The following is a 24,303-nucleotide window of genomic DNA, read 5'->3' on the forward strand; positions in this document are numbered from 1 at the left end:
AAATAATATAAAATAAATTATTTTATATTTATTTATTTTAAAATAAAAAATTATACTTATTATTTTTAAAATATTTTATATTAAAATATATTTATGTATATATATATATATATATATATATATATATATATTAATATATTCTATATTTATAAAGCCTATTAATATTCCTCTTTCATAATATTCTTTTATTTTTATTTAATAAAATCTAATGATTCATAAAAGGTGGCACATTTAATGCACACAAAATGATTAGACTGATTTAGACATACTCCATCTTTATTGCATTTGGTATTAATTTTTTATATTATATTATAGATTTTAAAACAAGGAAAAAAGCAAAAAGATCCATAGCAAACTACACGAAGAATTTTTTGTTTTCACAAATTACGAAAGGAAAGAAAGCAAAAAAGCTTCTCCCGCCAAACTCCTTAACTCCCAATTTTTAACTATAGTAGCATAATAGAAATTTTTGAGAAAAATCTAATATATATTATAGGATAACAAAGTCATAATTAAAATTTTTATACACATACAAATTTAAGATAATGTTTGTTTTGAGAAATTAACATTGAGTCAGTATCATATTTATTAACTTAAAATTGTAGCTAAAATTTTAGTCTTAAAATACAAAATTTTAATATTTTTAGTATCTCTAAACAATGAAAATACAAAAAAATTAAAATTTTTGGGATCAAAAACTAAAATTTAACTAATAATTTCTTCCAAAAATATCCTCATTCCAAATTAATAATTTCAAATTTTTCTTTGTACTAATCTAATAGGGCTTCTTTAGTTTTTCTCATCTCTTTCTCTTCTCAAACTAGGACCACCATCGAAAAGTCCTAGTTGAGGCCTCTCCCTGTCGCCGCTGCTAGGACTACCACTTCCTCCTCCTCGTCGTACCCATCATGCCCAAGGTTAGTTATTGTCGCACTTTAATTTCATCCTTGTAGCCATTGTGTTCGCATCATTTTTCAGTTCGTATTTTCCTCTTCAATCCTTTCTTAACTTGTCTTCTCTTCTTTTTTCTGTTTGCGTTTGTATTATCGTTAATGGATTCTCTTCTCTCTAGGTATATAGGTGCCCTTTCATAGCTTGTCTTCTTTAGGTGTTTTAATTTTTATTGCAGTTTTACCTGAAGTTGTATGTAGTTTAATGAATTTGTATTTGTAGAATTAGTTTTCTTTGTTCACATTTTTGTTATCCTTAATTTTAAACAGTATGCCACAATACATAATTCTGATCTTTGAAACAAAAGAATTCACTTGCAAGATTCTACTTCTACATAATCTAAATATTCAACAGTTGATTCAACAAATTTTCTTTTATCACCTGCAACCAACAAAAGAAATAGATTAAAAAAATCCATACAAAAACATGATAAATAAGAACGAAATGGAGAATGGATGGAAAAGAAATCAAAGATGATATCAGTAATCATAGAGAGCGAGAGAGAGATGGAGAGAGACCAACAACCACAGAGAGCGACAAAGAATGCGAGAGACAAGGTGAGAGTACCATATTCGTAGAAATAGAGAAATGGTGGCAAGTCTTTTTCATTGGAGTCAAATTCGACACCAGGCCATAAAGGGGAGTTCCCTGGCGAAATGGGATTGACCAATGGTAAAACTCTGGAACCTTCAAATGAGAAAGGAGAAAGAGATGGTAGCAATATAGGATTAGGGCTGATTTTATATTTTTTCATTTTAATAAACAGGATAATTTAGTTATTTCACTTATTTTAGTCTTTATTTTTATTTTAAATCAATCAAAATATTGAGACATAATTAAATTATGTATATCTTATATCAAATATAATACAAAAATTTAATTAAATTTCAGTCTTTTAGTTTTAATTCTTTTTTAAATTCAACCTAAATGAATAACTATATTATGTATAAATAAAAAATAGTCACTAAAAGTAATTATTTATTTTACATATATATTAAAATAATATACATTTATACAAATATGTAATAATTAATTTTTAGTATATATATGTATTTTTGTTAGAACAAGTATGTGACAATGAAATATGCTGACAAATCTTATAAAGCAAATCAATTATGTTACGGAAGAATCTTCATAAAGGGTCACTCAAAGCACGTGTCTAAATTTCTTTTAGTCATATGCATGTTAAAATTGTGGATTTCGTTGAGAAGAACTTAAGAACATGTTAACATATTTGAAGTGTCTAATAATAATTTTTTAAATTTTTTTTATATTTAATATATAAAAAAATTATTCTTTTAATAATTTTTAATAAAATATTTTTTATGATATTTTTAAATATATTTTTAGAATCTATATTAATAAGATCGTAAAATTATAATAAAATTTTTTAATAAAATAGATAAAATTTAAATTTTTAATATATTTATTTTAAAATTTAAAATATTTTAAAAATTCATTAATAATTATCTTAAGGTATAGTTTTACAAGATATAGTTTTTTTTTTACCAAATTTTTTTGTTGCAACTTACATTACATAGAAATCACGTGTTTAAATTTTTTTTTTCCTCAAAAAAAAAAAAGAAATCACGTGTTTAATTTAGCAAAGGTCAACTTTATCTTTTTAAGTCTTAATGTTAATTAATAATTAGAATAGAATAGAAGTCATGATATCAAAAGTTAAAGGCATCTATTATATAGCTTCAGTATTATTTGTATATAGTTTGTTTCTTCTTTTTAGATGTTTTTAGTCTCGTTTTAAAACCAAAAGAAATGTACATATATTTTAAGAAATTTATTAAAATATATTGAAGTTAAAAAAATAATAAATAATTTATAAAAGTATTCTTTGAATAATAGTTATATTTGAAGAACTTTTAATATGATTAAAAAAAATTATTTAATAAGGATTAAAATGAAGAGAAATAAGATAGTAGAGATAGAGAGAGAGTACGAAACAAACAGATGTTTGTTAATAATTGTCATAGAGAAGAGGTAATTAAGGACTAAATAAAACGCGTGCCTCCATAAATATTAAAACTGATTTTGTCACCATATCTTTTTTTTTTTTTTGTGTAGAAGAACTTTTTTATTTGTTACACAGGACAGAATAAAATAGCCTCATACAAGGTATTTAAATTCATAAAAGAAATTCAACAATCAACCACTTTTTTTTTATAGATGACTCAATACTATTTTATAAAACAATAAAGGAAGCATGCACTAATATCTTAGTTCTACTTTATTGACTAAAAAACAATCAGCAAATAGAAGATTAATTTAAATAAATTTGTAATTTTTTTTCAATCAAAACACTTCCAATACTCTTAAACAATATCTAATAGAGGTGATTAATATTGAATACATAAGAGTTCAGGATAAGTATTTTGGTCTATTATCAGTAGTACAGAGATTCAAAAAAATTATCTTTGATACAATTATAGATAAGGTCCGCCAAAGAACTCAAATATGGAAGAGACAACTATTATCAATTGGGAGAAGACATGTCTTAATCAAAGTAATTGGAGAAGTTATTCCTGTGTACATCCTTTTCAATTTTCGATTACCAGACTCACTCATAGAAGATATCTACAGGATATTATCACAATTTTGGTGGGGTTAACGTAGTTCTGAGAGAAAGATGGCCTGGATCAGTTGGGACCATATGACGAGACCAAAAAAACAAAGAGGTTTGGGATTTAAGGACTTAAAGGCTCAGCATATGGCACTGTTAGGCAAACAATTCTGGCGTATTACTACTAAGCCTACTTCATTGCTAGCTCGCATACTGAAAGGGAGATACTATAGATATTTAAACACATTACAAGCTATAAAAGGTTACCAACCGTCTTGGGGATGGCAGAACTTATTAGAGGGGGAGAAAGGTGGTGAAAAAATGTTTGTGTTGGAACATTGTCTTAGGAGACAATATTCACATATGGCACGACCCTTGACTACCTTCTTATCCCTTTCAATTAAACATTAACAACAGTCCAATCACAGGAATTAATATGGTAAAGGATTTACTTATCGAGAATCGAAGATGGAACCAGGATTTGATCGTTGAGTTGTTCCCTTCAGAGTTCAGGAACCGTATTCTCTCCCTCAGCATTAATGCGGATGGCAGAGACAAAATTCAATGGATCAGGAATAAGCGGAAGCAGTACGATTCAGCATCTGGCTATCTTGTTACTTACAATTTTTTTCATGACCCAATGGAGCAAATTAAACCCCATCTGTAATGAGGAACCCTGTAATATTGAAAGCCATTTGGAGGTTAAAAATCCCATTGAAAATACAAGTATTTTTATGAAAAGCTTGCCACAAAAAAATACATGTGTTAGAACTTATTCACCAGCAATTTCAAACAACTTCTCCACTGTGCTCAAGATGTGGAACGGAGCATGTAACACCCTACTACATAGAGCCTTATGCTTAAGTCATAAGACAGAGATAAAAGTGTAAAACAAATCGTAATTTGAAAAGCGCAACACTACGATCGATAACGTAACTAAACAGATAAAGGATAAGCTAACGCAAGTATATATATATATATATATATATATATATATATATATATATATATATATATATATATATATATATAAATGAGTTCCAAAAACACAGATATCAAAACTCAAGATCCGGTTTGCGAAGATAACCGATCCGAGCATAGAAGTATACACATATATATAAAGTAAGGCACCCAAAGAAAATCCAAAAGATAATTTACAAAACCTATTTCTCCAAAGGGAAAGTATGAGGAGCCAATGGAATATTTGTACAATGTGTACAATGGAGGTGTATGGAGTATTAGAGGTATAACCATTAGTGTTACCTTTTTCCATCACCTGAAGCTTTTGGGATGAGTGGTATCATGACATAGTATTAGAGCGCTAGATCCGAAAGGTTAAGAGTTCGATCCTTGGTGAACCCCAAAATTAGTTTAAGCTTTTGGGAAGATGTTTATTATCACTAGTACTCGAATGGTTATTCTAGATAGTACGGAGGATGTTCATTTTGTAAATCAATAGCCCATTGTACACATTATACAAATAGTCCATTGTCTCCCTAGCAGGATCCTTCTCCAAAATAACCTCTAAGAAGAGTTAAAACAGTATATATGTAAATAGTGGAGATAATAAGTATCTAAGTAAGTACATAAAACCAAAATAAAGTCCCAAGAGCTAAGGATCTTCGCTATTCCAGAAGTCTCCAGCATGCCTCAGCGAGGAGCCTCACGTCCTGCATATGAAAATCACAAAATCCGCATTGGTGAGAACCGGAGGTTCTCAGTATGGCAACAGTACCCACATATCTAATATGTAATGTCCTGGAAAAGCCGAAAGCAATCCTAGAACTTTCGACAGATAATCAAAGTTTATAAACAGACTAAACCTATGGCAACTGACTAAAGATCTTCAGTCTAACTAACACTTCTCTTTCCAAATTCTTCAGACCTCCCAACCACCATCAATAATTTGATACCGCAAACACAATTATATCAAACAAGAAAAATCACAAATAGAAACCAGATACGGCATTTAGACAATTAGCAAGTAATATGCAGTCAATTAGGCATTCCAAACAATTAACATATAATGCATATGATGTATGCCTGTCCTAGTGGCTGATGAGTCTCATCTGTCGGTTATAAAGCCAACCCGACAAGTCCTGGTAGCTAACCATTGGACTGTCACTCTGTCGTGCATCTCCAACTTGAGTTATTCTCAATTCATTACATATTCACAACACCCACACAAGTGGAAGTGCAACATTCACATTTCATTTAATAAGCATATATGCATCATACTCAGCCATAATTCAATATTAGCTCAGTCATAATTCAGCAATAACTCAGCCATTCAGCTTATAATACAATCCATACCCAGTCACAATTTATTCACAATTACAGCCCTTCGATTCATGGCATATAAAGCACTTCCACCATCACCATCAACACCCCATACAATTATCTTTAATCATAATTAACCAGATTTTACAGAGTAAGAATCAATTGTGCACTACTTGCGACACTGTGGTCCATCAAAGAAAGTCTAGAGCTCCTTTTCCATTGTAACGACGATTACCCAATAGGATTCTGCCGATTTCACAACTTGATGGCTCACGGCAGTGAGATGCAAGTAAGAAAGTGAATCCTTCCTCGCACTCTTTTCATGTATCTGCTGATTCTTATAAAAAGCTCGGAATCTAGAAAATTTTGAAGCCAAGAGAACATCAACGTCAAGCATAATGGAAATGGTCTCTAGATTACAACGAAAATTTTTTCAAAAAAGATGAAGCGTTAACCTCAAAAAATGCTTGTTTTAACTTTACCTTCTTAGAATGCTTGACAACTTTACTTTCTCGATCTTTTCTTTAAGTTTAATCTTTTTGTCTTTTAGTGCTATCTGAACTTCTTTCTTTTATCCCTCTCTAGACAATGTATCTCTTTACTTTCTAAAGAAATACAATTCATCTATTTTCAGTAAAAAAAAAAAAAATCAATTCGTTCAACACATTAGATTATTAGCCTAGGTGATTGATTTCAATAATTGAATTATTAGTAGATTATTTATTTTATATTTTATTTTAATACATATATAAATTAAATTAACAGGTAATTCATACGTATAAAATAAAATTAGCTCAAAATTACAACAATAACCTAAATTGAATTTGGTTTTGTACATGTCTCATTTATAATTCTATGTAAAAAATCAAATCAAATTGATTCAATTTACTATGTATATGTTGTACTAGTAGTAATGATAAAAATTTAATTATAAAATTAAATATGATATAAAAATCTAATTAAAAAAACAAAAAATATAAAAATTTAATTAAAAATTTAATAAAACTATAAAAAACAATAGAATAATTAAACTTTTAGAAAAATAAAATTTTTCTTCAAGATAATGCCACAATTCTATTATAATACAGGTGGCTATGGGAGCATTATTATGGGGAAAAGTTTAGGGGACCAGCAACTTTTGTTTTTTTTGGCCAGCACCTAACCATTAAAATAAAAGTGAGTGATCTCCCACCATTAGATGTAATCTCACACTATTAAAAACATTATTAATGGTCAATTAATGGTTACAAACACTAAAATTACTGATGACCAATTAATGATTACAAAACACCAAAATTGCTGACTCCTACCATTCCTCTTATTATGGTCTTTTTTGGCCTCCGATATGCACCAGTTGTAGCCTTCCAATATGCAGATTGGTCACTCATTGGTCTTCTTACTTTCCACTGCTTGTGGTTGTGATCAACACTTTTATTTTATTTTATTTTTCTTTCTTACACTAACACTTTCATATTCACACACACACTAAAAAAATTTTCTATTTCTCATTCCTTGAATTTGAACTAAGTACAGTTTGATGAGAGGCTTATAAATCTTCTATCTGTGCTAAACTTAGCTGTTGAGTGATCAAGACTTGGCTGGACGTACATTTTAGACAAATTATTAGCTTTGCAGTTTTTAACTTTTTATCAGTATTATCTCGAGTTAAATTTGGATTTTGTAAATTTGTTCCAAATTATATTCCGACTAAAATGTATATTTATAATAAAATTAGTAATAAAATATTATAATTTAGCACTTCAATTATATTTTTATATTATATAATATTTTTTATTTTAAATAATTTATTTTAGTATAAATATTATATAATATTTGTTAAATTTAATTTGTAAAACTATATACACTAATATGTCGAATCAACTTGTTTAATCCAATGTATTTAAAACTAATTTAGAGTCAAATTTCAAATATTAAAATAAACTTAGATAAATATTAAGGTGGACATGTATATATGTATTTTTGTTTATCACTTAAGAGTCAGATAAGTTTTTTGTTTTTTTTTTTTCAGATGGATTAGACAATTTTTAATTTTAGGCATTATTCATATATTATATACTCACTGACCCACACAATATACTCACATACACTATATGAGTTTATTTAAGAATTCATTTTTCTTGAATTCATTTAAGGGTTCATTTTTCTTTTCATGGAACTTGAACCGGGTGTGATTATTAAGAAGGCATATGTTAATGTTATGCCACTGAACCTAGCCTCCAACCACAGATGAGTCTTTTTGAAAAGCTCTTCTTGTTTTTCTTTTTAGGTCATGTCTTTGGCAAGCTCTTGACTACTTTTTTACCTATATTCATTTTGGGCTTTGTTTATCCTTCATTTTCAAGGTGGACCCAGTTTTGATTGGCCTTCTGAAGTATTTGGCTCCTCATCTAAGAGACTACATTGTTTTATTAGGTTAAAATTCTCTTAAGGGTGCAGTCGAGGTTTGTCCCATACGAAGAATTTGTAAGCTTCTCATTAATAGGATGGTAATGAGTAGAGTGGGATTAGGGGTGGCAATGAAGAATTTGTAGGCTTCTCATTAATAGGATGGTAATGAGTAGTGTGGGATTAGGGGTGGCACTGGCAATGCAATAGATAGAGTAGAATAGGATTTTGAGTCAATTTTAATTTTGTCTGCGAGTTAAGAATATTTTAATTCTTAATCTTATTCGTTTTTAATCTACGAGTATTAGATTTTATCTGCGGGTTACAAAAAAGGTGTAGTATTATTATATAAGTTAATAATAATTTAAAATAAAACTGACTTTTATATATAAAAAAAGTATTAAATTATTAATTAATATTTTTTTTAGTGGCTAAGGATTTTTTGTATTTAATGAGAGGTATTTAGTTTAACATCCACTAAAAATATATTTTTATATAAGTATATAACATATACATATATAGGATGCGGGTTAATTGGTCGGATAAGATTGAGACTCAATCCGCACCCGACCCTATCCGCTGTGGATCGGATTAACAATCCTATCCGATCGGATAGGGTCAAATTGAATACCGGTAAGTAGAGAGTATATTACTACCTCTAAGTAAGATAAATATTTAAATATTCATACTCATCTTAAATATTCACACATTGTTTTATTTTTCATTCCTTTATTTGTAAGTATCTTAATTTTTATCCTATATATATTCAAACTCATGGGTATATATTTGTCATGTACTCGTCTTGTCTTACTTCAAAATCTAATTAATTTATAATTTATTTTAAAAAAATTATAACATGAAAATAAATAAATTAAACTGAACTAATTAATCAAATTTCAAATATAAAACACAAAATATAATCTTAAATTGTTCACAATTAGATATAGTATATAAAAATGAGCAGACTTTACATATAAATAATATACAGATATAAAATTATACTAAGATTCAAATTCCATAAGTAGAATATAAAATTCTTTTTAGTTTGTGTGAGTGTAGTGTAAAACGGGTTATTTTTGAAATTTCTTTGAAATTGAAATTAATTTGATTTGTAATCAAACTCCTTGTTTGAAATTAATATTAAAGACACTGGTAAACAATATTAGTTGATAAAAACTGATTGTTAGTTAGTAAAATCAAGAGTTAGTTCGGATTTTTAATTTACAAGATATTGGGTCTGTAACATGCATCAGTAGCATGCACTGTGCATTCCCTGTCATGTATAAATAGCATATTGTAACTCTCATTGAGACTAAGCTTCATTCAATATATTCTAAGAGTAACGTTAGGTCGTCAAAGAATAATTATAATATAAAAATATTATATAAAAATTTTTATTCTCTTAAATAAGTAAGTGACATACATTTTTTTTATCATTTAGTCTTTTTATTCTCTACTATTTTGCTGTATATTTAGAGTCATTAATATTTTTTTTAAAATCAATTTCAGTTTCTTCCAAATCAAATCCCTAACTTCTCTCAATCACATTATTATCTATTAAAATACAATAATTTTTGGCAAAAATTATAGAAGTTAAATTAAAAATTTTTAACAACATCTACTATATAATTTATATTTTACATATAGAATATTAAAAAATAAAAAATAAAATAAAATATAAAAAAATAAAAAATAAATTTTAAACATAATTATTAACTCGTAATATTAAAATCAATAAATAAGCATACATATGAATATTAAATAAAAATATTAAAATAATTAAAATCATGACTTATTAGTACACATATGAGATAATTTGAAGAATACAATAAGACGTATAGTTTAAAATTTGATAATATTAATTATAAAAGGGCAATTTACTTAAATAAAATGATTGAAGGAAACCTTTACGCAAATACAACGTTGGAAAACTCCAGACGCAAATGCAACAAACGTAATTGTATGTAATCCGCGACACCCTCTAGCGGAATCCAAATGCACGTAATCCGCTACACCCTGTCGCGGATTACGTTGAGAACTAAGTACTCATAAACCGCTACACCATGTAGTGGTTTATGATCAAATGGTGATGAAGCCTATTCCGCTAGAGGGTGTAGCGGATTATGAAGAGAGTGGAAGCTTGGAAGATGCCTATATATACCCATCAAGTTGTGTAGAGTGTCATTTTCATTCATTCATAACTTGAGGAATGGAGAGTGATGAGAGCTTTTTGGTGTTAGTGCACTCTTCTGGAAAAATAAAAAAGAGTAAAAGGCACGGTGTGAAGTTTACAGATAGAGAACCGCTGAGTGTTTTCATCAGGTCGTCTGATACACTGTTGGATCTGAAGAGCAGTATATTGCAGAAGTTGGGCGCGAGTGGCACAAAGTGGGTGAATGGTACACAGAATTGTGATTTCACACTTTTCTCGCAACTCCGTGCAGCTGACCAGCAAGTGCACTGGGTCGTCCAAGTAATAAACCTTACGTGAGTAAGGGTCGATCCCACGGAGATTGTCGGCTTGAAGCAAGCTATGGTCATCCTTGTAAATCTCAGTCAAGCGGATTCAAATGGTTATGAGGTTTTGATAATTAAAATATAAATAAAACAGAAAATAAAATAAAGTTACTTATGTAATTCATTGGTGAGAATTTCAGATAAGCATATGGAGATGCTTTGTTGCTTCTAAACCTCTGCTTTCGTACTGCCTTCTTCCAACCATGCGTTACCTCCTTCCATGGCAAGCTGTATGATCCTCTCGGATGAAAACAAATCCTTATGCGCTGTCACCATACGGCTAATCATCTGTCGGTTCCCGCTAGCGTCGGAATAGGACCATTGTCCTTTTGCACACTGTCACTGCACCCAACATTTACAAGTTTGAAGCCCGTCACATTCATCCCTTCCCAGGTCCTACTCGGAATACCACAGACAAGGTTTAGACTTTTTGGATCTCAGAAATGCTGCCAATGGTTCTAGCCTATACCACGAAGATACTAATATCACGGACTAGGTCCGTGTATTAGATATCTAAGAGAGTATACTCCAGCTGTCGTCCAAATGACTACATTGAACATCATGTAGACCGTTTTGTGGTTGTCAGGCACACGATCTTGGTCAACCGAGTAACGAAGATTGGGTGATTGTCACGGGTCACCCTTTCATTCTGACTTAACTGAATTAAGAACAAGAGTATATCTTGGAGAAGAAGTAGGCGTGAATTGAAGGAAAAATAATAGTACTTGCATTAATTCATGAAGAACAGCAGAGCTCCACACCTTAATCTATGGGGTGCAGAAACTCCACCGTAGAAAATACATAAGTGAAAAAGATCTAGACATGGCCGTGAGGCCAGCCTCTAAACGTGAACAATAGTCTATGATAGCGTGAAACTGATCAAATATTGAAAATAAATCACTAAAAGTAGTTTTTATACTAAACTAGTAACTAGAGTTTACAGAAAATGAGTAACTAAGTGCAGATAATGCAGAAATCCACTTCCAGGGCTCACTTGGTGTGTGCTTGGGCTGATCATTGAAGCTTTTTCGTGCTTAGGCTGTTCCTGGAGTTAAACGCCAGTAATCTCTGAAAATACTTAACACACATATCAAGGCATCTTAACACACATATCAAGGCATCTAATGGTAATAAGAGAGGATTAATATTTGGTAATTTAAAGCCAAAGAAGCATGTTTTCAATCATAGCACAAACTCAGGAAGGAAAATGTAAAACATGCAAATCATATGAATAAGTGGGTGAAAAGCTGATAAAAACCACTCAATTGAGCACAAGATAAACCATGAAATAAGGGTTTATCAGCCAGCTTTGGTGCCAGTTTGGGCGTTTAACTCCAATTTTGGTGCCAGTTTGGGCGTTTTACGCCAAGATTTTTAGACTGGCTTTGAACGCCAATTTGGGCCATCAAATCTCGAGCAAAGTATGAACTATTATATATTGCTGGAAAGCCCAGGATGTCTACTTTCCAAAAAAATTAAGAGCGCACCAATTGGGCATTTGTAGCTCCAGAAAATTCACTTTAAGTGTAGGGAGGTCAGAATCCAACAGCATCTGCAGTCCTTTTTCAGCCTCTGAATCAGATTTTTGCCCAGGTCCCTCAATTTCAGCCAGAAAATACCTAAAATCACAGAAAAATACACAAACTCATAGTAAAATCCAGAAATGTGTTTTTTGAATAAAAACTAATAAAAATATAGTAAAAACTAACTAAAACATACTAAAAACTATGTAAAAACAATACCAAAAAGGGTATAAATTATCCGCTCATCACAACACCAAACTTAAATTGTTGCTTGTCCCCAAGCAACTAAAAATAAAATAGGATAAAAAGAAGAGAAGATCCAGTGAATTCCAAATATCAATGAAGCTCATTTCCAATTAGATGAGCGGGGGAAGTAGCCTTTTTGCTTCTGAACAGTTTTGGCATCTCACTTTATCCTTTGAAGTTCAGAATGATTGGCATCTATAGGAACTCAGAATTCAAATAGTGTTATTGATTCTCCTAGTTTAGTATGTTGATTCTTGAACACAGCTATTTTATGAGTCTTGGCTGTGACCCTAAGCATTTTGTTTTCCAGTATTACCACCGGATACATAAATGCCACAGACACATAACTGGGTGAACTTTTTCAGATTGTGACTCAGCTTTGCTAGAGTCCCCAGTTAGAGGTGCCCAGAGCTCTTAAGCACACTCTTTTTGCTTTGGACCACGACTTTAACTGCTCAATCTCAAGCTTTTCACTTGACACCTTCACGCCACAAGCACATGGTTAGGGACAGCTTGGTTTAGCCGCTTAGGCAAAGATTTTATTCCTTTGGGCCCTCCTATCCATTAATGCTCAAAGCCTTGGATCCTTTTTACCCTTGCCTTTTGGTTTAAAGGGCTATTGGCTTTGTCTGCTTGCTTTTTCTTTTTCTTTCTCTTTTTTTCTTTATATTTTTTTTGCCAATTTTTTTTTTGCAAGCTTTTCACTGCTTTTTCTTGCTTCAAGAATCAATTTTATGATTTTTTAGATTATCAATAACATTTTTCTTTTTTCATTATTCTTTCAAGAGCCAATAATTTTAACATTCATAAACAACAATATCAAAAATATGCACTGTTCAAGCATTCATTCAGAAAATAAAAAGTATTGCCACCACATCAAAATAATTAGATTATTTTTCAAGATGTAATTCGAAATTCATGTACTTCTTTTTCTTTTGCAATTAAAAACATTTTTCATTTAAGAAAGGTGCAGGGTTCATAGGACATTTATAGCTTTAAGACATAGATACTAGACACTAATGATCATGTAATAAAGACACAAACATAGATAAAACATAAAGCATAATTTTCGAAAAACAAAAAAAATAAGAACAAGGAAATTAAAGAATGGGTCCACCTTAGTGATGGCGGCTAGTTCTTCCTCTTGAAGATCTTATGGAGTGCTTGAGCTCCTCTATGTCTCTTCCTTGCCTTTGTTGCTCCTCCCTCATGGCTCTTTGGTCTTCTCTAATTTCATGGAGGAGGATGAAATGCTCTTGGTGCTCCATCCTTAGTTGTCCCATGTTGAAACTCAATTCTCCTAGGGAGGTGTTGATTTGCTCCCAATAGTTTTGTGGAGGAAAGTGCATCCCCTGAGGTATCTTAGGGATTTCATGATGAGGAATTTCCTCATGCTCTTGTTGAGGTCCATGAGTGGGATCTCTTGTTTGCTTCATCCTCTTCTTAGTGATGGGCTTGTCCTCTTCAATGAGGATGTCTTCCTCTATGGCAATTCCAGCTGAATTGCATAGGTGACAAATGAGATGAGGGAAGGCTAACCTTGCCAAAGTGGAGGGCTTGTCCGCCACCTTGTAGAGTTCTAGGGATATGATCTCATGAACTTCTACTTCCTCTCCATTCATGATACTATGGATCATGATAGCCCGATCTATTGTAACTTCAGACCGGTTGCTAGTAGGAATGATAGAGCGTTGGATGAATTCCAACCATCCCCTAGCCACAGGTTTGAGGTCAAGCCTTCTTAATTGAACCGGCTTGCCTCTTGAGTCTCTCTTCCATTGAGCGCCTTCCACACAAATGTATCTAAGGACTTGGTCCAACCTTTGATCAAAGTTGACCCTTTTAGTGAAAGGGTGAGGATCTCCTTGCATCATTGTCAAGTTAAATGCTAACCTCACATTTTTCGGACTGAAATCCAAGTAATTTCCCGGAACCATTGTGAGCCAATTCTTTGGGTTTGGGTTCACACTTTGGTCATGGTTCTTAGTGATCCATGCATTAGCATAGAACTCTTGAACCATTAAGATTCTGACTTGTTGAATGGGGTTGGTGAGAGTTTTCCAACCTCTTCTATGAATCTCATGTCGGATCTCTGGATATTCACTCTTTTTGAGCTTGAAGGGGACCTCGGGGATCACCTTTTTTTTGGCCACAACTTCATAGAAGTGGTCTTGATGGACCTTTGAGATAAATCTCTCCATCTCCCATGACTCAGAGGTGGAAGCAATTGTCTTCCCTTTCCTCTTTCTAGAGGTTTCTCCGGCCTTAGGTGCCATTGATGGTTATGGAAAAATAAAAAGTAAGGCTTTTTTCCACACCAAACTTAAAAGGTTTGCTCGTCCTCGAGCAAAAGAAGAAAGAAAAGAGTAGAAGAAGAAGAAATGGAGAAGATGGAGGGAGGTGAGTGGTTCGGCTAAGGGGGAAAGAAGTGTTTTTGATGTGTGAAAGTTGAGGTAGTGAGGAGGGGTATTTATAGGGTAGGAGAGAGGGGGTATTCGGTCATGAAGGGGAGGGTTTGGGAGGGAAATGGTTTGAATTTGAATGGTGAAGTAGGTGGAGTTTTATGATGGATAGATGTGAGTGGTGAAAAGATTATGGAGAAGAGGGTAAGATTTAATAGGTTAGGGGTGTTTGGGAAGAGTGTTATGGAAAGGTGTGAAGAGGAGAAAAGAAGAGGTGGGGTAGGTGGGGATCCTGTTGGGTCCACAGATCCTGAGGTGTCAAGGAATTCAAGTCCCTGCACCATTCTGGTGTTTAAACGCCCATTGTGTGCCAAATCTGGCGTTTAACGCCAGCTCTGCTACCCATTTCTGGCGTTAAACGCCAGCCAGATGCTCATTTCTGGCGTTTAACGCCCAGAATGCTGCCAGGCTGGGCGTTAAACGCCCATTCTGCTATCCTTACTGGCGTTTAAACGCCAATAAGCCTATCCTCCAGGGTGTGCTGTTTTTGATGCTATTTTTCATTCTGTTTTTTATTTTTCAGTTGTTTTTGTGACTTCACATGATCATCAACCTAAAGAAAACATAAAATAGCAATAGAAAATAAATAATATAATTAAATAACATTGGGTTGCCTCCCAATAAGCGCTTCTTTAATGTCAATAGCTTGACAGTGAGCTCTTAGAGAGCTTCACAGAGACTCAGAGCTTGATATTGGCCTCCCAACACCAAACTTAGAAGTTGAGTGTGGGAGCTTTGTTTGACTCTGTATTGAGAGAAGCTTTTCATGCTTCCTCTCCATGGTTGCAGAAGAAGATCCTTGAGCCTTAAACACAAGGTAGTCCTTATTCAATTGAAAGACTAGCTCTCCTCTGTCCACATCAATCACAGCTCTTGCTGTGGCTAGGAAGGGTTTTCCTAGGATGATGGATTCATCCTCATCCTTCCCAGTATCTAGGATTATAAAATCAGTAGGGATGTACATGCCTTCAACCTTCACCAAGACATCTTCTATAAGTCCATAAGCCTGTTTTCTTGAATTATCTGCCATCTCTAGTGAGATTCTTGCAGCTTGCACCTCAAAGATCCCTAGTTTCTCCATTACAGAGAGGGGCATGAGGTTTATCCCTAACCCCAGGTCACACAGAACCTTTTCAAAGGTCATGGTGCCTATGGTACAAGGTATTAAGAACTTTCCAGGATCCTATTTCTTCTGAGGTAATTTCAGTTGAACCAGATCATTTAGTTCATTGATGAGCAATGGGGGTTCATCCTCCCAAGTCTCATTACCAAATAACTTGGCATTCAACTTCATGATTGCTCCTAGATATTAAGCAACTTGATATTCAATAATATCTTCATCCTCTTCAGAGGAAAAATACTCATCAGAGCTCATGAATGACAACAGTAAGTTCAGTGGAATCTCTATGGTCTCTATATGAGCCTCAGATTCTTTTGGTTCCTCATTAGGGAACTTCTTGGAGGCCAGTGGACGTCCATTGAGGTCTTCCTCACTGGAAATCACTGCCTTTCCCTCCTCTACAGGTTTGGCCATGTTGGTTATATTTATGGCCTTGCACTCTCTTTTTTGATTCTCTTCTATATTGCTTGGGAAAGTACTAGGAGGGATTTCAGTAACTCTTTTACTTAGATGACCCACTTGTGCCTCCAAATTTCTAATAGAGGACCTTGCTTCAGTCATGAAACTGAGAGTAGTCTTAGATAGATTAGAGACTACAGTTGCTAAGTCAGAGTGGCTCTGCGTAGAATTCTTTGTCTGTTGCTGAGAAGATGATGGAAAAGGTTTGCTATTGCCAAACCTATTTCTCCCACCATTATTGTTACTGAAGCCTTGATTAGGCTTCTGTTGATCCTTCCATAAGAAATTTGGATGATTCATCCATGAAGGATTATAGGTATTTTCATAAGATTCTCCCATGTAATTCACCTCTTCCATTGTAGGATTCTCAGGGTCATAGGCTTCTTCTTTAGAGGAAGCTTCCTTAGTACTGCCTGTTGCAGCTTGCATTCCAGACAGACTTTGAGAAATTATATTGACTTGCTGAGTCAATATTTTGTTCTGAGCCAATATGGCATTCAGAGTATCAATCTCAAGAACTCCTTTCTTCTGAGTTGTCCCATTATTCACAGGATTTCTTTCAGAAGTGTACATGAACTGGTTATTTGCAACCATTTCAATGAGTTCCTGGGCTTCTGCAGGCGTCTTCTTCAGATGAAGAGATCCTCCAGTAGAATGGTCCAATGACATCTTGGACAATTCAGACAGACCATCATAGAATATACATATGACGCTCCATTCTGAAAACATGTCAGAAGGACACCTTCTGATCAATTGCTTGTATCGTTCCCAAGCTTCATAGAGGGATCCACCTTCCTTCTGTCTAAAGGTTTGGACTTCCACTCTAAGCTTGCTCAACTTTTGAGGTGGAAAGAATTTGGCCAAGAAGGCTTTGACTAACTTTTCCCAAGAGTTCAGGCTATCTTTAGGTTGTGTGTCCAACCATATCTTAGCTCTGTCTCTTACAGCAAAGGGGAAAAGCATAAGTCTGTAGACCTCAGGATTAACCCCATTGGTCTTAACAGTGTCACAAATTTACAAGAATTCAGCTAAAAACTGATGAGAATCTTCCAATAGAAGTCCATGAAACTTGCAATTCTGCTGCATCAAAGAAACTAATTAAGGTTTAAGCTCAAAGTTGTTTGCTCCAATTGCAGGAATTGAGATGCTCCTTCCACAGAAGTCAGAAGAGGGTATAATAAAGTCACCAAGCATCTTTCTTACATCTCCACCATTGTTGTTAGGTTCGGCCATCTCTACTTCTTTTTCAAAAATTTCAGTAAGGTCCTCTCCAGAGTGTTGTGCTTTAGCTTCTCTTAGCTTCCTCTTTAGAGTCCTTTTTAGAGTCCTTTCAGGTTCAGGATCAGCTTCAACAAGAATGTTCTTATCCTTGTTCCTACTCATATGAAAAAGAAGAGAACAGAAAAGAATAGGAATCTTCTATATCACAATATAGAGATTCCTTTATGTGAGTAGAAGAATAGAAGAATAGAATGAAGAAGAAGAATTCGAACACAGAGAGGGAGAGAGGGTTCAAATTTTAAGAAGAAGAGAAGTGTTAGTGATTAAATAAATATATAAATAGAAAGAGATGAGAGAGAGAAGAATTCGAATTTAATTAAAAAGAAAAGAAGAATATTTTTGTTTTTATTTTAATTATTTGTTAAAATTTGAAAATTATAAAAAGGAATAAAATTAAAATTAAAATTTAAAACAATTAATTAATTAAAAAGAATTTTGAAAAAGGGGTTAGTAGTTTTCGAAAATTAGAGGGAGAAAAGTAGTTAGGTGGTTTTGAAAAAGATATGATAGAAAATTTTTTTTAAATCAAACAAAAAGTCAAGTAGTTAATTGAAAAATATTTGAAAATCAATTTTGAAAAGATAAGAAGTTAGAAAAGATTTTGAAATTGATTTTGAAAAAGATATTATTGAAATTTATTTTGAAAAAGATTTAAAAAGAAAATTAAAAAGATTTGATTTTTGAAATTAAAGTTGATTACTTGACTAACAAGAAACTAAAAGATGTGATTTTAGAATTTAAAGATTGAACCTTTCTTAATAGGCAAGTGAGAAAAACATGTCATAAAATGAAACATGACATAAAAATTTAAGATCAAAATGAATAATACATGCAAGAACACTTTGAATGTCAAGATGAATACCAAGAACACTTTGAAGATCATGATGAACACCAAGAACATATTTTTGAAATTTTTTTTTAAAAAAAAAACATTCAAGACACCAAACTTAAAAAATTTTAAATTTTAGACACTAACAATTCAAAAATGCATATGAAAAACAAGAAAAGATACAAACAAGAAAAATTTAAAGATCAAATAAGAAAAATCATCAAGAACAACTTGAAGATCAAGAAAGACCACATGCATGAATTTTCGAAAATTTTAGTGAAAATTAAAAATATGCAATTGACACCAAACTTAAAAATTGACACAAGACTCAAACAAGAAACACAAAATTCTTTTTGGTTTTATGATTTTATTAAATTTTTTTGTAATTCTTCGAAAATTATTTTGGAAAATAGAAAATAAAGGGATACAAAATTTTTAATAAGAATTCCAAGAATCATGCAATGTTAGTCTAAAGCTTCGGTCCAAAAATTTAGACATGGCTTAATAGCCAGCCAAGCTTTATGTGAAAGCTTCGGTCCAAAAGATTAGACATGGCCAATGGCCAGCCAAGCTTCAGCAGAGCATTACATATAACAGCCAAATTGATGGGAATCAAAAGGCTCCTGCAATGATAAATGGAAGCCTCGGTCCAAAAAAAAATTAGACATGGCTTGACAGCCAGCCAGGCTTCAACAGATCATGATGAAACTCTAGAATTCATTCTTAAAAATTCTGAAGAACAAAATAAAATATTGTATTTTTTTTATTTTTTTTCAAAAATTAAAATAAAATAAAATTACCTAATCTGAGCAACAAGATGAACCGTCAGTTGTCCAAACTCGAACAATCTCCGGCAACAGCGCCAAAAACTTGGTACACAGAATTGTGATTTCACACTTTTCTCGCAACTCCGTGCAGCTGACCAGCAAGTGCACTGGGTCGTCCAAGTAATAAACCTTACGTGAGTAAGGGTCGATCCCACAGAGATTGTCGGCTTGAAGCAAGTTATGATCATCCTTGTAAATCTCAGTCAGGGGGATTCAAATGGTTATGAGGTTTGATAATTAAAATATAAATAAAACAGAAAATAAAATAAAGTTACTTATGTAATTCATTGGTTGGAATTTCAGATAAGTGTATGGAGATACTTTGTTGCTTATAAACCTCTGCTTTCTTACTGCCTTCTTCGAACCATGCGTTACCTCCTTCCATGGCAAGCTGTATGATCCTCTCGGATGAGAACAAATCCATATGCGTTGTCACCGCACGGCTAATCATCTGTCGGTTCCCGCTAGCGTTGAAATAGGACCATTGTCCTTTTGCACACTGTCACTGCGCCAACATTCGCAAGTTTGAAGCTCGTCACAGTCATCCCTTCCCAGATCCTACTTGGAATATCACAGACAAGGTTTAGACTTTCCGGATCTCAGGAATGCTGCCAATGGTTCTAGCCTATACCACGAAGATACTAATCTCACGGACTAGGTCCGTGTATTAGATATCCAAGAGAGTATACTCCAGCTGTCATCCAATGACTACGTTGAACATCATGTAGACTGCTTTGTGGTTGTCAGGCACGCGATCTTGGTCAAGCGAGTAACGAAGATTGGGTGATTGTCACGGGTCACCCCTTCATTCTGACTTAACTGAATTAAGAACAAGAGTATATCTTGGAGAAGAAGTAGGCATGAATTGAAGGAAAAACAATAGTACTTGCATTAATTCATGAAGAACAGCAGAGCTCCACACCTTAATCTATGGGGTGCAGAAACTCCACCGTAGAAAATACATAAGTGAAAAAGGTCGAGGCATGGCCGTGAGGCCAGCCTCCAAATGTCAACAATAGTCTATGATAGCGTGAAAATGATCAAAGATTGAAAATAAATCACTAAAAGTAATTTTTATACTAAACTAGTAACTAGGGTTTACAGAAAATGAGTAACTAAGTGCAGATAATGCAGAAATCCACTTCCGGGCCCCACTTGGTGTGTGCTTGGGCTGATCATTGAAGCTTTTTCATGCTTAGGCTGTTCTTGGAGTTAAACGCCAGCTTTGGTGCCAGTTTGGGCGTTTAACTCCAATTCTGGTGCCAGTTTGGGCGTTTTACGCCAAGATATTTTAGGCTGGCTTTGAACGCCAGTTTGGGCCATCAAATCTCAGGCAAAGTATAGACTATTATATATTGCTGGAAAGCTCAGGATGTCTACTTTTCAAAGAAATTAAGAACGCGCCAATTGGGCTTCTGTAGCTCCAAAAAATTTACTTCGAGTGCAGGGAGGTCAGAATCCAACAGCATCTGCAGTCCTTTTTCAGCCTCTGAATCAGATTTTTGCTCAGGTCCCTCAATTTCAGCCAGAAAATACCTGAAATCATAGAAAAATATACAAACTCATAGTAAAGTCTAGAAATGTTATTTTTGAATAAAATTAATAAAAATATAGTAAAAACTAATTAAAACATACTAAAAACTATGTAAAAACAATGCCAAAAAGGGTATAAATTATCCGCTCATCAGTGAAGAAGCTATTCTACAAGATTCCTATTGCGGTTGTGTCAACTGGTGTACAATATGAAACATTCATGTTACGATCAGATGAAGATATGCAGGTGTTGTTTCATTGTCGTCTGAGTTTCGCGGAAGTGAGGATACACGAGTTGTTTGCGAAGTTGGAACATGGGATTGATAGTTCTGGGGCATCCGCGCCAAACCCTCAGTCCACCACGACGGGGATGCCTCCACCTCTATGCCCGTTGTTGCACCTGAGTGTTTGTTGAAGTATCGGCCAGCTGGTCCAGTTGGGATATTCACCTCAACTCATCCACACTAGATGTAGGACGTGAGAGGGAACCAGATCAGGTTGAAAATGAGATGCTAGAGGATGATTCCGACGAAGAGCTTGCTGACATTGGAGGGGACAGCGATGGTGAAATTCTGACAAACCCAGTAAAACAGAAGGCGGTAGCACAGATATATGGGGACTGGGAAGAGTCATATGCCGAGCTACCTCGTTGGATACTTAGTGTGCAGTCTACCATGGAGGGGGCGATAGCCTTGTTGAAGATGTCTCCAGTTTGAGTCAGTGATGACGTGGATGACTCAACCATGTACTTTCATCGTCTTTTCTGGGCGTTTCCTCCTTGTGTTGAAGCTTTCCGACATTGCAAGCCATTGGTCAGCATAGACGGTAGTCATTTGTATGGCAAGTATGGAGGGACTTTGTTCCTGGCCATCGCTCAAGATGGGAACTCCAACATATTGACTATTGCTTTCAGTCTTGTGGAGGGGAAAAATGCCAAGTCGTGGTCTTTCTTCCTGACCAACCTGCGCCAACATGTGACTCTGCAACAGGGGATACTGGTCATCTTAGATAGGCACAATGGCATCAAGGCTGTACTAGAGAATCCTAACAGTGGGTGGTAACCCCCTCATGCGTACCGAGCATTTTATATTCGGCATGTTGCAGCTAACTTCGCACTCAGTTTCAAGGGCATGGATGCAAAGCGCTTGCTTGTGAACGCTGCTTATGCGAGGTCTGAGGTAGAGTTTCACTATTGGTTTGATATAATGCAGACTGAGAATCCGGCAATGTGTGATTGGGCAAACAGAATAGAATATGATAAGTGAACTCAGCACCAGGATTGTGGCAGATGATTCGGTCATATGACGACCAATATATCTGAGTTTGTTAATTCTGTTATGAAGGGTACACGGAATCTTCTAGTTACCGCCCTTGTGAAGTCCACATATGGTCGTCTAGCGGAGTTGTTTGTGATTTGTGGTTAGACGGCAGAGGCTCAGTTGGCCAGTGGTGCCAAGTTTTGCTAGTCTTTTATGAAGGTGATGGAGCGCAACTTGAGAGACTCCAGGTGCTTCACTGTAACCCTGTTCGATAGACACCAGTCTGAGTACACCATTGCCGAGACAACACCGACCGGGAGCTTTTCACTTGGGACGTACCGAGTTTTCCTTCAGGATCGTACATGCGACTGTGGATACTTTCAGGCTCTCTATTATCCATATTGCCATGTGATTGCATGTTGTGCCCAGTCACGGCTTGACTGGTCTATCTATGTCGACGAAGTCTACACCATGCAGAAGGTGTTCAGGGAGTATCAGATGGGTTTTGTGTCGCCAATACCAGAGGGACTTTGGCCACCTTATGACGGTCTGATCGTTATTCCAGATCCTAGCTTGAGGCGTTGTTGTGATGGGCGACCGAGTTCTACCAGAATCCGGAACAACATGGATGAGGTCGACCCTAACCGACCGAAGCGATGCGGGCTCCGCAGACAGCCTGAGCACACGCGTAGATCTTGCCCCTAGAGAGGCTCTACCATTGCTGGTAGTTCGTAGGACTTCTAGTTTTTTGAATTTTATTTTCTCATGTACCAATTTACGTTTTCGGGTGTTAGTGTTAGTGCATTTGGTGTGTTAGTGTTAGTGTTAGTTCCTACCTATTTGTATGACTTATGACATTTTTATTTCCTTTAACTCTTAATCGTTGTATGACTATTACATTTGTATGACTTATGTAGTAATTTAATCTGTGTTAGTGTTAATACCTGGTGGCTATTATATTTCTACGGCTTTCTGCTTATGAAGAGTGTATTGTATAACTTCGTACATTTTGCATCACGAGTAACTAGTATTCATGAATATGTTTCCAAGCTTCCACTCTCTTCATAATCCACTACACCCTCTAGCAGAATAGGCTTCAGCAAACCACTACAGGGTGTAGCGATTTATGAGTACTTAGTTCTCAACATAATCCGTGACAGGGTGTAGCGGGTTACGTACATTTGGATTTCGCTAGAGAGTGTCGCAGATTACAAACAATTGTGTTTGTTGTATTTGCGTCTGGAGTTTGCCAATGTTGTATTTGCGTAAAGGTTTCCTTCAATCATTTTATTTATGTAAATTGCCCCTATATTATTAATATACATATTTTATATACATTTAATTTATACTTTTAATATTATATATACATATGAAATAGTAATATATAATTATACATATATTAATAATTTTAATTATTTAAAATTTTATATTTATTTTTTATATATAATTTTAATGTAGAATAAAAATAAAAAATTTATAATTTATTGATCGATAAACAATATATAAAAATAATATTTTTAAATATTTTTTAAAATATATAAGTTATAATTTATTGATATAAAATTATAGATTATGTGCATATTATTTGAAACAGTTCGTGAGTTCGAGCCAGCTCGTGAGTTTTCAGTGAACCGAATTTGAGCTTAAGAAATATGTTCGATTTTTAATGAGTCGAGTCGTGAACCAAACTCAATTTTCGTGAGTTAAACTTGAACTTGGTCTAATTAGACTTAATTCGGCTCATTTCTAACCCTACAAAGAACTATATATTTATTATTGTAATGGATGTTCACCAATTTTGGTTATATTATTGTTACTATTAGTTAATATTAGAAATACTAGTACTATTAACATTATTATATTATTATTAGCATTACTTTTGTTTTTATTATTATTATTATTAAAACACAACCTCTATTTTGGTTATTCTTAAACAAATTTTGAAAATACAAAATACAACTTGCATTTTTCAACTTGGGATTTGCATAATAACGGTATAAATATATATTTTATTGTGTAATACCAATATTTTTCT

The 24,303-nt window shown here is 33.9% G+C and overlaps 1 long non-coding RNA gene and 1 other non-coding gene across 3 annotated transcripts in view; both read left to right on the forward strand.

Moving 5' to 3' along the window:
• The first annotated feature begins 738 nt into the window (after positions 1-738).
• The window catches only part of LOC148579692 (uncharacterized), a 35,660-nt gene continuing 12,095 nt past the window's right edge, over positions 739-24,303 (forward strand). For both annotated transcript variants that reach the window (XR_015880995.1, XR_015880997.1), the window contains exon 1: positions 739-917. This is a non-coding gene — a long non-coding RNA (uncharacterized LOC148579692). The remainder of the gene's footprint in view (positions 918-24,303) is intronic.
• Positions 17,267-17,370, forward strand: LOC148579693 (small nucleolar RNA R71). The gene has a single exon (XR_015899046.1). It is a non-coding gene; the product is annotated as a small nucleolar RNA R71 (small nucleolar RNA).

This window comes from Arachis ipaensis, chromosome B10 (genome assembly GCF_059453495.1).
Source record: "Arachis ipaensis isolate K30076 ecotype BB chromosome B10, ASM5945349v1, whole genome shotgun sequence".
NCBI lineage: Eukaryota > Viridiplantae > Streptophyta > Magnoliopsida > Fabales > Fabaceae > Arachis > Arachis ipaensis.